The sequence below is a fragment of the Dreissena polymorpha genome, chromosome 8, assembly GCF_020536995.1.
Source record: "Dreissena polymorpha isolate Duluth1 chromosome 8, UMN_Dpol_1.0, whole genome shotgun sequence".
In the NCBI taxonomy this organism is placed as follows: Eukaryota; Metazoa; Mollusca; class Bivalvia; order Myida; family Dreissenidae; genus Dreissena; species Dreissena polymorpha.
In genome coordinates, this window is record NC_068362.1 from 16,234,090 (window position 1) to 16,244,159 (window position 10,070).

Below are 10,070 nucleotides of genomic sequence, written 5' to 3' on the forward strand. Positions count from 1 at the left end.
TTCGCCCTCTCCATACAACCCGGCACCCAGCATGTCTTTTCCATCCCGCGATTCCTACGTTTCTTCTCCCCCTCCCGGCGCTCTTCAGCCTTCTCTTTGGCATGGGCAAGGAGATCGCAGGTCTTAACCCTTTTAAGCACTGGCATGGAAATTACCAACTCTTCTCCCTTTCCCACCGGAAAATTCCTTTTCAAAATCCCCACTGGGTACTCCGGGTTTTTTATCTTTACTGTACGAGCAGGCTCCACATCCCGATGTCTATAAACCTTCGGACGTGAGTCCGCCCACTGGACCCGATGAGGCCGATCCTCAGAAAAGCTATAAGCCCCTTCTGACCTTGCACCTGTCTGGAGTGATGTCCGTACAGAGTACTCCGGGTTCTTCATCGGTACATGGCGAACGGGCTCCTCCACATCGCGACGACTATAAGTCTTCGGACGCGCTACCGCCGACTGGAATCGAGACCGGTCCTCAGAAGAGCTAGAAGCCCCTTCTGAACTTGCCACTTGCACTTTCTCTTTCTGGAGAGTTGACATTCTTGAAACATCCAGGGTGGAGCTACAAGCCCTCACCGCTGTTTTGTCCTGCAATTCAGAAGTACGGTCCTTGGGTGGACTACCAGTCACAACCGTGCCGTCAACTTCCATGGGCTGGGCCTCTGTAGGGCGATCCGCGGTTGGACTACAAGTCACCACCGTTTCCTCTTCCATGGGCTTGGCCTCCGTACTTGTGGGAGCTTTCCTTATTTCAGGAGTATGAGAGGCAGATTTCAGGAGTCGAGGCGACCTACGAGGACTTCCTGCTGTACTGTTACTGTTAACGGGTGAGGCCAACAACTTTTCCTCATCCAAATCCTCATAGTCCAAGACTTCATCCTCCCCCGGTGCTTGTAACAATTCTGCTACTTTAGGGTATCGGATATCCCTCTGTCCCCTAGTTGGATCATATTCCTGCTGTTTGGGTGGAGGTAATGATGGGAGCTTCCATACGTGAGAACTTATCCAATCACGGCCGACCAGCTGGTACGTCTCTAGTGACTGTGCAGTTTCCTTCAGCCAAGCGGTGTTAGGCTTTACGTTCCGCCGTCCAGGCTTGTTTGACTGTGATTTTACCAGAGCTACCATCCGGCTGACCACTCCCAATAAAAGCTCCACTTCCTTTTTTCCCCCACAACAACTTGGACACAATGCCAGTTTCTTGACAAACTCTCCTGCCGGTCTATACACCTGACCACGACTAAGGTAGTCTTCAGCTACCAACAGAAAATCTTTAGTGGATTTAGCTGATGCCATATCTGCTGATAGAATCTGAAACAGAAATTCTAAATTAGCATCTTAACATTTTTGTTTACAGGCCCTGCACTTGTATTTATCTATTTCAAGCGCCTCTGTCGCCGTTACATTGACACATGATCCATGATACCACTCCTCACAGAAATCACACTGAATCATGAATCTACCGCTATACGGCTTCCTGCAAACACAGTACTCTTTATTATCCACTTCACTTTCTTGTTCTGGAGTTCCGGATGTCTCTCCCCTTTTAATTTTGGCAATCCATTCTGGGAGACTGCGATCTCTACATGGCATCATCCTATCGTGGTTTACTATCGATACAGAATTGCGCAAACGTACCTGATACAGGTAAGCCGACAACTTCTTAACGATAACCGCTGGGCCTTTCCTAGGTGAACACAACTTACGAGCCTTGCCCTTCAGAGTTGCAGTATCTAAAAGATATATTACATCTCCTTCTGAATATGGGCGCTGTAAGATCCGTAGATCATAATAGTGCTTCATGCGTTTCTGAGAAGTCTCCAATGTGGACCTAGCTGACGCATGAGCTTCTTTCATGGTTTTAACCAAATCTGCCACGTAAGTTTCACAATCCTCATGTTTATCATGCACATTTGGAAACATGAGTTGCGCTGGGGTAGTAACTTCTCGGCCCAACATGAGCATATTTGGGGTAAAGCGAATCCTCGCGTGGCGGTTTTTGGGGAGGTTGGACTTGATCACTCAGAGCCCATGAAGTACTGGGCATATCAAGTCGAGATGTTGGAGAAGATGTTACCAGTTCTTGGAAGATAGACATGTGCTAGTGATTCACTGCCGTGGAATGGAGGGGGATTGCGGTACAGAAGCGTTTCTCCTGCTCCTCCATGTCCTGAAGAGGTATGTGCGGACGCATCATCCGATACATCTGCATTGCTTCACTGGCAACAGGTATGTCCAGGATCGGTGGCTAGAGGGGTTCCCACGGACATACTTTGGGTTCACCAACAAGGTTAGGACATTCTCTCTGGACCAGATCGCGGCTCTACAAAATGTCGAAGATAGTCGCCTTCTCCTGGAGACGGATGCTCCTTATTTTCCAGCACCTGGATCCAGAGTATCGTCACCCAGTCAGATATCCACAGTGGCCGAGGCGGTGGCAGCACTTCGAGGAACTACTGTGGAACATGTGTTGGAAATCTCCGTGGCCAATGGGAAACATCTGTACCAGTCCCAGTAGAGGTCAGTCAGGCTTTAAGCTCACTGGTTCTCATTTAGCGGGTTCCAGCTGGGTTTATAACTCGCCGGATACTTACAGTGTGAAGAATTAAGCCTTCTCCAAGAAAACACTTCATCTATTGGTTTCCAGCTGGGTTTATAACTCGCCGGATACTTATAGAGTGAAGAATTAAGCCTTCTCCAAGAAAACACTTCATCTATTGGTTTCCAGCTGGGTTTATAACTCGCTGGGTATTTATCCAATCCAGTAAAGTAGAAGTCATTGGGTCTGTGGCTCATGACTGAAAAGCAACAGAATCCAAGCAGTTGCGACAAAGAAGACGGCCAGAAGTAGGGCTAATAGCTCTAATTGGGAAAATCCTGACCACGGACTAAGGTAGTGAAAAACAGTACTTGAGAGAAACCCGCATCTGGTAGAGGGACCATCTCTGTGGAGCGACTTGTAGTTGCTGACCCCCTCATGCAGATAACCCCCAGTCTTGGTAAGGTCCTTTTTTCATAAAGTTGGGGGGAGTGTTGTGACGTATCCAGTACGGTACGGGCGGGTATGGTAAGTACGGGTTTTACCCTCACTCTTGCGGAAGTGGGGTATACAAATTGCTTTTCACGGTCTCTTACGATCCAGCACTAGACGAAGCAAGACGTGTCCTCAGGAATAGGTATATCCCAAGCCCTGGCCTGTTTCTACAGTGTAATAGTTATAATACCACTAGGTTTACTTTAAGGAAATAAAACTAGTAGCATAGCAATACGTAATCAATATTTAATTTGGTTAACATACCTGCTTTACTATATTCTATTGCATTGTTTTAATGTTCTACTCGACCGATGAAAAATGGTATTCAAGATGGCGAACAATTTGCAAAACTTCGTAGAGTTCCGTATATATTTCCGGAACATAGCGGAAAGGTTTCGGCAGTTACCGTTCATGTCCGTTGCAGCCGATAGCAAATCAGAATTCAATATATAAAAGATCGAGCGAAATAGATAACGAGTGAAAATTTCCGGAATGCCGTGAATGATTCGTTCTCAAATGATCGGACGCTCGAACGAACCCCCCCCTCCCCCCCCCCAAAAAAAAAACTCCTCGGATTTACATTGGTCTCAAAATCGACCCTGGGTGGCTAAAATCCGGATTTCCGGAATAATCCGGAAAATTGACACCCCTGCAAATCTGATCATAAATAATGAAGTCATGGCAATTTTTGCAAAATTTAATTATTTGACCTTGAGAGTCAAGGTCATTCAAAGGTCAAGGTAAAATTAAACTTGCCAGGTACAGTACTCTCATGATAGTAGGAAAGTATTCGAAGTTTGAAAGCAATAGCCTTGATACTTTAGAAGAAAAGTGGATGTAAACACAAAATTTAACCATATATTCAAAGTTACTAAGTCAAAAAAGGGCCATAATTCCGTCAAAATGACAACCAGATTTATTCAACTTGTTCCGTACAGTCCTTATGATAGTTTGCGAGTGTTCAAAATCTGAAAGCAATAGCTATGATACTTTAGGAGTAAAGCGGCCCAAAACACAAAACTTAACCAAATTTTCAATTTTCTAAGTATAAAGGGGCCATAATTCTGTCAAAATGCCAGTCAGAGTTACATAACTTTGCCTGCACAGTCCCCTTATGATAGTTAGTAAGTGTCGCAAGTATGAAAGCAATAGCTTTCATAGTTTAGGAATAAAGGGGACCTAAACACAAAACTTAACCAAATTTTCAATTTTCTATGTATTAAAAGGGCACATAATTCTGTCAAAATGCACGCCAGAGTTATCTACCTGTAACCCAGTCCCCTCATGATAGTAAGTAAGTGTACCATGTTTGAATGCAATAGATTGATGCTTTATGAGAAAAGTGGACCTAAACACAAACATAACCAAATTTTCAATTTTCTAAGTATAAAAAGGGAAAATAGTTATGTCAAAATGCACGCCAGAGTTATCTAACTTTGCCTGTCCAGTCCCTTCATGATAGTAAGTAAGTGTACCAAGTTTGAATGCAATAGATTTGATACTTTAAGAGAAAAGTGGACCTAAACACAAAACTTAACCGGACGCCGACGCCGATGCCAAGGTGATGACAATAGCTCATAATTTTTTTCAAAAAATAGATGAGCTAATAATGATCGCCAGATAACCCGCCCTTATGCGCATTTTCATTACCGTTTCGACGCTGATCAATACACATGTTGTGCAGGTCTTAAAATTGTATATATATTTCTATATATATGTACTTTTAATAATTGTAATTTTATTTGAAAATCAGGAAGTCAAACAAAGATTAATTGAACGTTATCTCGATAAACATGGAGTTTCCCAACGCCGATAGTCGCCGTGTCAGCTTATCAATTTGCCGATCGTTAACCTTGGAGTCCCCAATCTTGCAAACTTCGTGTATCGAGGAATGTTCTTTATCTCCCTCCATAAGCGTACTACCCGCGGAGTAGCGAGGGAAATTGGAGAAAACGCGTCAACTGTACTGTAAACGCCTTATGTTGATAACAAAGTATTGCTTTCAAGGTACAGTACTGACACCGTGTACTTACACAAACGCCACTTGCCCCGGTGTTCATCTCATTGTGTTCGCTTACCAATATGAACCCAGCGATTGGTGTTCAGATCAAACGTCCCAGGGGCAGTTTGCCATAAGGCGAACTCCGCAAATCAACGCTGACTCATAATATCTACCGTGGTGTTCATCGTGTTCGCTTAATCGCATACATGCAACTTCTCCCATCTTTATTCATTACTCGATAATCCCATATATGCCCTATTTCCATTTTTGAAAGCAATATTATGGGTGGGTAATATAGACGATGACAGTGCTAAAAAAATGTCATCAACACAAACGTTTGCAATTTTCCAAAGTATCAAATGAATTTTGGCATATGATTCTATTTAAAGATTTGATGAAATAAGCGCCCAATCTGGACAGTTGTATTCCAACATGCGTAAATCACCTGACACGGTTTGCTTGCGTCGTGTACATCTATTTTCCTTTACAACTTCTACATGAAATAAACAAATTTCTTTGTCCTGATAAAAAAGCGCGCGAAAATTGGCTTGGGTGTTTTTATTTGTACATAAAAATTTCGTAGCAGGTACAACATTGAGATCATTTAATTTCCATAAAAAGTTTTGTTGGGAATTTCAACTAAATTACCGGGGTATCTCGCAAAGTATTTGGCATTGACATTTCCTCTTAATAAAATATAATTTAAACACACTGCATCATTACCGTTACGCTGTTTCAGTTCCTTCATTATTGAAACAATTATTGTATTGTTTACTGACTGCACACAAGTGTCGTAACATACTGATGAAGTACGTACATTCGGACAGTACTTAAAGTCGGACACAAATAAATACCGGTAAATGGTTTAATACTCACTCGATTTCTTTGAAACTCGATATTTGTTGTTAAAAAGGGCAATAGCATTGATTAACACCATAAGAGTTAAAAGTATTGATCATCTAAACGCTTTATTTACATACTGTCCGAATTTAAGTATGCATACATGTGCACATACATGTAATATCTACATGTAGTATATGATTTCCTTTTGTACATGTACATTTGAAACGTGTGAATGACCCTCGCAGACAGGTGTTTACGTTGGCTGCGCAGCATCGCGGTGATCACGGGTGATCCTGTTAATGATAGCGTGCAATCGCAGTGATTTCGGGTGTTCGCCGAACACCGCGGTCAGTAGCGTGTCCGTCTCCAGCGAAATGTCACCAGGGCCCTCTCTTGCCACTAGGGCAAGCCACCCATAGCCCTCATGAGGGGGAATTTCGCGCCGTTTTGGGCGAAAACGGGAATTTTAGAAGATCTTTTCAACAACCATTCAACACCTTAAATTGCTCTATTTTAATGTGATTTACATAAATATACATTTCATCAAAGGTTAGTAGCTACATACCAGCTGGCAACATAGATACAATCAGTGTTTTTTTTTCAGTTTTAGGGGAAGGGGTCGGGTCCCCTGAGGGGGGGGAATTCGCGCGTAAAAAGGGAAAAAGAGGAAATTTCAATGCTTAGCAAGTAACAGTACAAAATCAAGTTTTAACACTATAATCCACCATACATAGAGGGAAAAACATTCCAAAATATACGGCAAAACAACATTTTTTGTATCCAATATACACATTGTAACGTAGCAATCTCGTATGCTATTGTGTGTAAATGCTCTTGCAACAATTGGCCATTTATAATACTATAGCATATAATACACCGATCAAGTTTGTATGCCTTTTCAATGTTGAAGTTTGTACAGGCAATATATATTTCTACCAAAATTATTCTCATTCTGTCCCTTGTGGTTAAACCATTTCTGAGAACATCTAAAATGCATGATTTAAAAAGATTTTTGTGTTTCAACTACCATTAACGTTAAAACAGATTTTTTGTCTTTTTTTCTGATAGCTTTTGCTGTTGTGCGACATGGTGGAATACGTACGGTTTGCGGTAGATGTCGTAAAGCGAAAGTCGTGATAGTTAACTACTTACTGTTTGCAGTAAAGGAGTAAAGGCTAAAAGAAAGTAAACACGCAGATGCGGCAGTTCAGGAAAATTATAGTAAATAAATTCGTAAAGAAAGACGTTTTTAAATGAGGTATTTATTAAAATTAAATAACACTTCCGAGAGGGGAAGTTTTCCAATATTTGGGGGGGGGGGAATATATACTCTAGAGATGGGGGAATGGGGCCGAATAACGCGGAATATTTCATTAAAAAAAAACACTGTTATAAAAGTAAGAAAAAAAAATTATATTTTTTTGGAGGGGAAATTTTTAGCTGAAATAGGGGAAAAAAGTATTCTTTTTTCATCGGGGAAGCCGCCGATATTCTGCGGTAAAAACGGCCAAACGAGGGCCCTGGTCACCCATCGGGAAGAGTGAACACCACGGACAGGCATTTTTGTGTAAGTACACGGTGTCTGTACTGTATCAAATAACTTAAAACTTAAAAACTTATGCTTTCAAGGTATCAAATAACACAAATTTAAGGAAAGTGAAATGAATTTTAACCTATCTGTAAATGCCATTTGTCTTGTAATAGTATAGTGTCCATGATAGAAGGGAAGTCATTCAATTATCTAGCCACACATGTATGACCAATGCCGGCCAGAATAGGCTACCAACATTTGTTGCCAGTTTGCTACAATAGGGCTATTGTTTCATTATCTAGCCACACATGTATAGTTATTTCAACTCCAGAGCATTAGTCCATTTGTTATTTTTTCCAATTTTTTAAAGGTTTTTATGCTGATATTTTTTGCTTGTTACATTAAATTTCCTGACAGCTTTGGCCCGAATGATCGATTTTTTGTTTGAATCATATCGTTTTTTACCTAAAAGTATATAAACTATATTTAAAAACACAATTTGATTGCTTTTGCTTTTCAATTTTGGTATGAAAAAGTATTTGACACAAAAAGTGTTCGTACCTTCTACGTACTCATTCAAATTGAAAAATAAGGAAAAAATAAATTGAAAGTTCCCAAATATGTGAAAATCGTGGCATAAAACAAATAAATACAATTATATTCTTAACGATGAGGCTGTTTACGGCCAATTTATATGTCTGATTAATTGCTTTTATTAAACAATTGTTTTGCATTTCGGGAACCTGCTACATCAATCGACAAGTGTTCAATCCCCAGCGGCCGATTTAATCTGATGTTATAAAATCAAAATGAATATACAGAATATTTACTTACAAATGGATTCGAATCAGAATTTGATTTGCAACTTGTGTAATTATTGAAACTCGGCTTACTTTCTGGGATGTATATAAAATGCAGCTTTTAATGCAGGCTGCATATGGCATGCTGCGTTATCGGGGCATAAAACGCAGCCAATATAGACATGGTTGCAGGCAATATAGATATCGTTGGAAAATGCAGCCAATATAAAAATAGAAGGAAATCGCAGAAAATATAGAAATTGAAGGCAAAACGTGTAAAATTCGAGAATGACCATATCAATAATTTGAAGGTTTTAATTAACATTATATTTATGAAAATGGTAAAGATACATACAATTTTAAAACTTTTATTTTTCATCGCTAAAATTGCATTAATTATCAATAATATCACTGCCTGATACATGCATGCCAACAATTGCATTTTTCCAAAATAGAAAGACATAAGAGTCACCATGGGGAGAGATGAGATACAGGCATTACCACATAGATTGCTATTGCTCACTCCATGACTTCAAGTACAGCTTGATTGGTCATTGTTGGCTCAGGTTATACTTAAAAGTACGCCTGGTACTCTTTCAATTTTACCACAAAGTTAAATAGTATCCGGAGTAAGGAAAATATACTGAAAAGTACCAGGTGCCTTTAAATGTATTTTTTGTAACCAAGGTTAGGTACATTGTTATATATTAAGAGTACCTGAGAGTTTAAGAATACTTGTGATAATGCACTTTATATAAGACCTTATTAAGAGATGTGTCCACTGCCAGTTTATAGAACAACGCGTGATTCAGTGTTGCGAGTTGTTTCAAAGAGTTTGGTATATGAAGGCAATTCGAGAAGGCAGTCCAGAATGAAGTTACAAAATAATGCCCAGTATTCACTGGATGAGAGAGGTCTAAAAGATGTCTTTACTGCACTGCCTGACAGGTTAAGCTCTTGACTTGCTTGGATAATGAAGAGCAATGGTGATTTTCCATAACGAATGATGTTAAGCAAGGAAGGCAGGTTTGTTGCTGAGCTATGAATCAGCACAATCCAAATTCGCCATAGCAACATGGAAGAAGGGCATAATCTATGGAAGGCTTGGGTGACGGTGTTCAAACACTGGCTGCAGAGGGTTTACATGACCTACAGGATACAATTGACTGTTGACTGATTTTGTCAAGGTTTGTTTGATATTGATTCTTGATAGAATACCTTTAAAAAAAGCACGACACGCTTGAGCTCTGCACCTATGGCCTTTGACTATGACTACAGCAATATGTGTGAGCTGTTCAATTTAAGACAGAGAAAGAATCGGCAACAGATCTCAGCACCATAAAGAAAGTGTTTCTCAGTCCCAGTTACTGACCCTCCCGGTAACTGGGAGTTGCCACTCTTAAAGGCTTTTTTCATGTAAACACTTTCCCCTAGAATCCTGTCAGCACTTTAATCTGTAATTATGAGCCACATACAATTGTTCTGGCATTAATAAACACCAAAAACTCATAAATATATCCCTAATGCACAAGTTTAAAAAAATGGTGTGCTTGCAGAATAATTATATTAATCCAATTTCAAACATGTCAATGGTTCATAAAATTGTTGTAAGTTTTTGCAATTTACATTACTGTGCATTCCTATTTTCAAAAATATGCTAAAATAGGTATTCCAAATTGGAAGATAAATAGTAATACAGTGACTACATCTGGAAGCCTCTGAAAAAAATGATCTCATGACATGTGTTATCAACATGATACATCAACTTTCTCCAGAAATGTTGTGCAAAAGATTGAAACTTCAAAATTGACGATTTTTTTTTATCAAACCTAAAACGGAAGTTACCAAGTTTTTGTTTTGAGCA

General features: G+C 40.0%; 1 protein-coding gene across 5 annotated transcripts in view; it reads right to left on the reverse strand.

Annotated features, from left to right (window-relative positions):
* LOC127841387 (kelch-like protein 3) overlaps positions 1-10,070 on the reverse strand; it is a 94,695-nt gene that overhangs the window by 38,220 nt on the left and 46,405 nt on the right. Inside the window, exon 1 of one of the 5 annotated variants that reach the window (XM_052370200.1) lies at positions 3,295-3,384. The exons of the other annotated variants lie outside the window; for them this stretch is intronic. The gene's annotated coding sequence lies outside the window, so the exon portion shown is untranslated. Of the gene's footprint in view, positions 1-3,294; positions 3,385-10,070 lie in introns of those variants that run through there. 5 annotated transcript variants of the gene reach the window in all.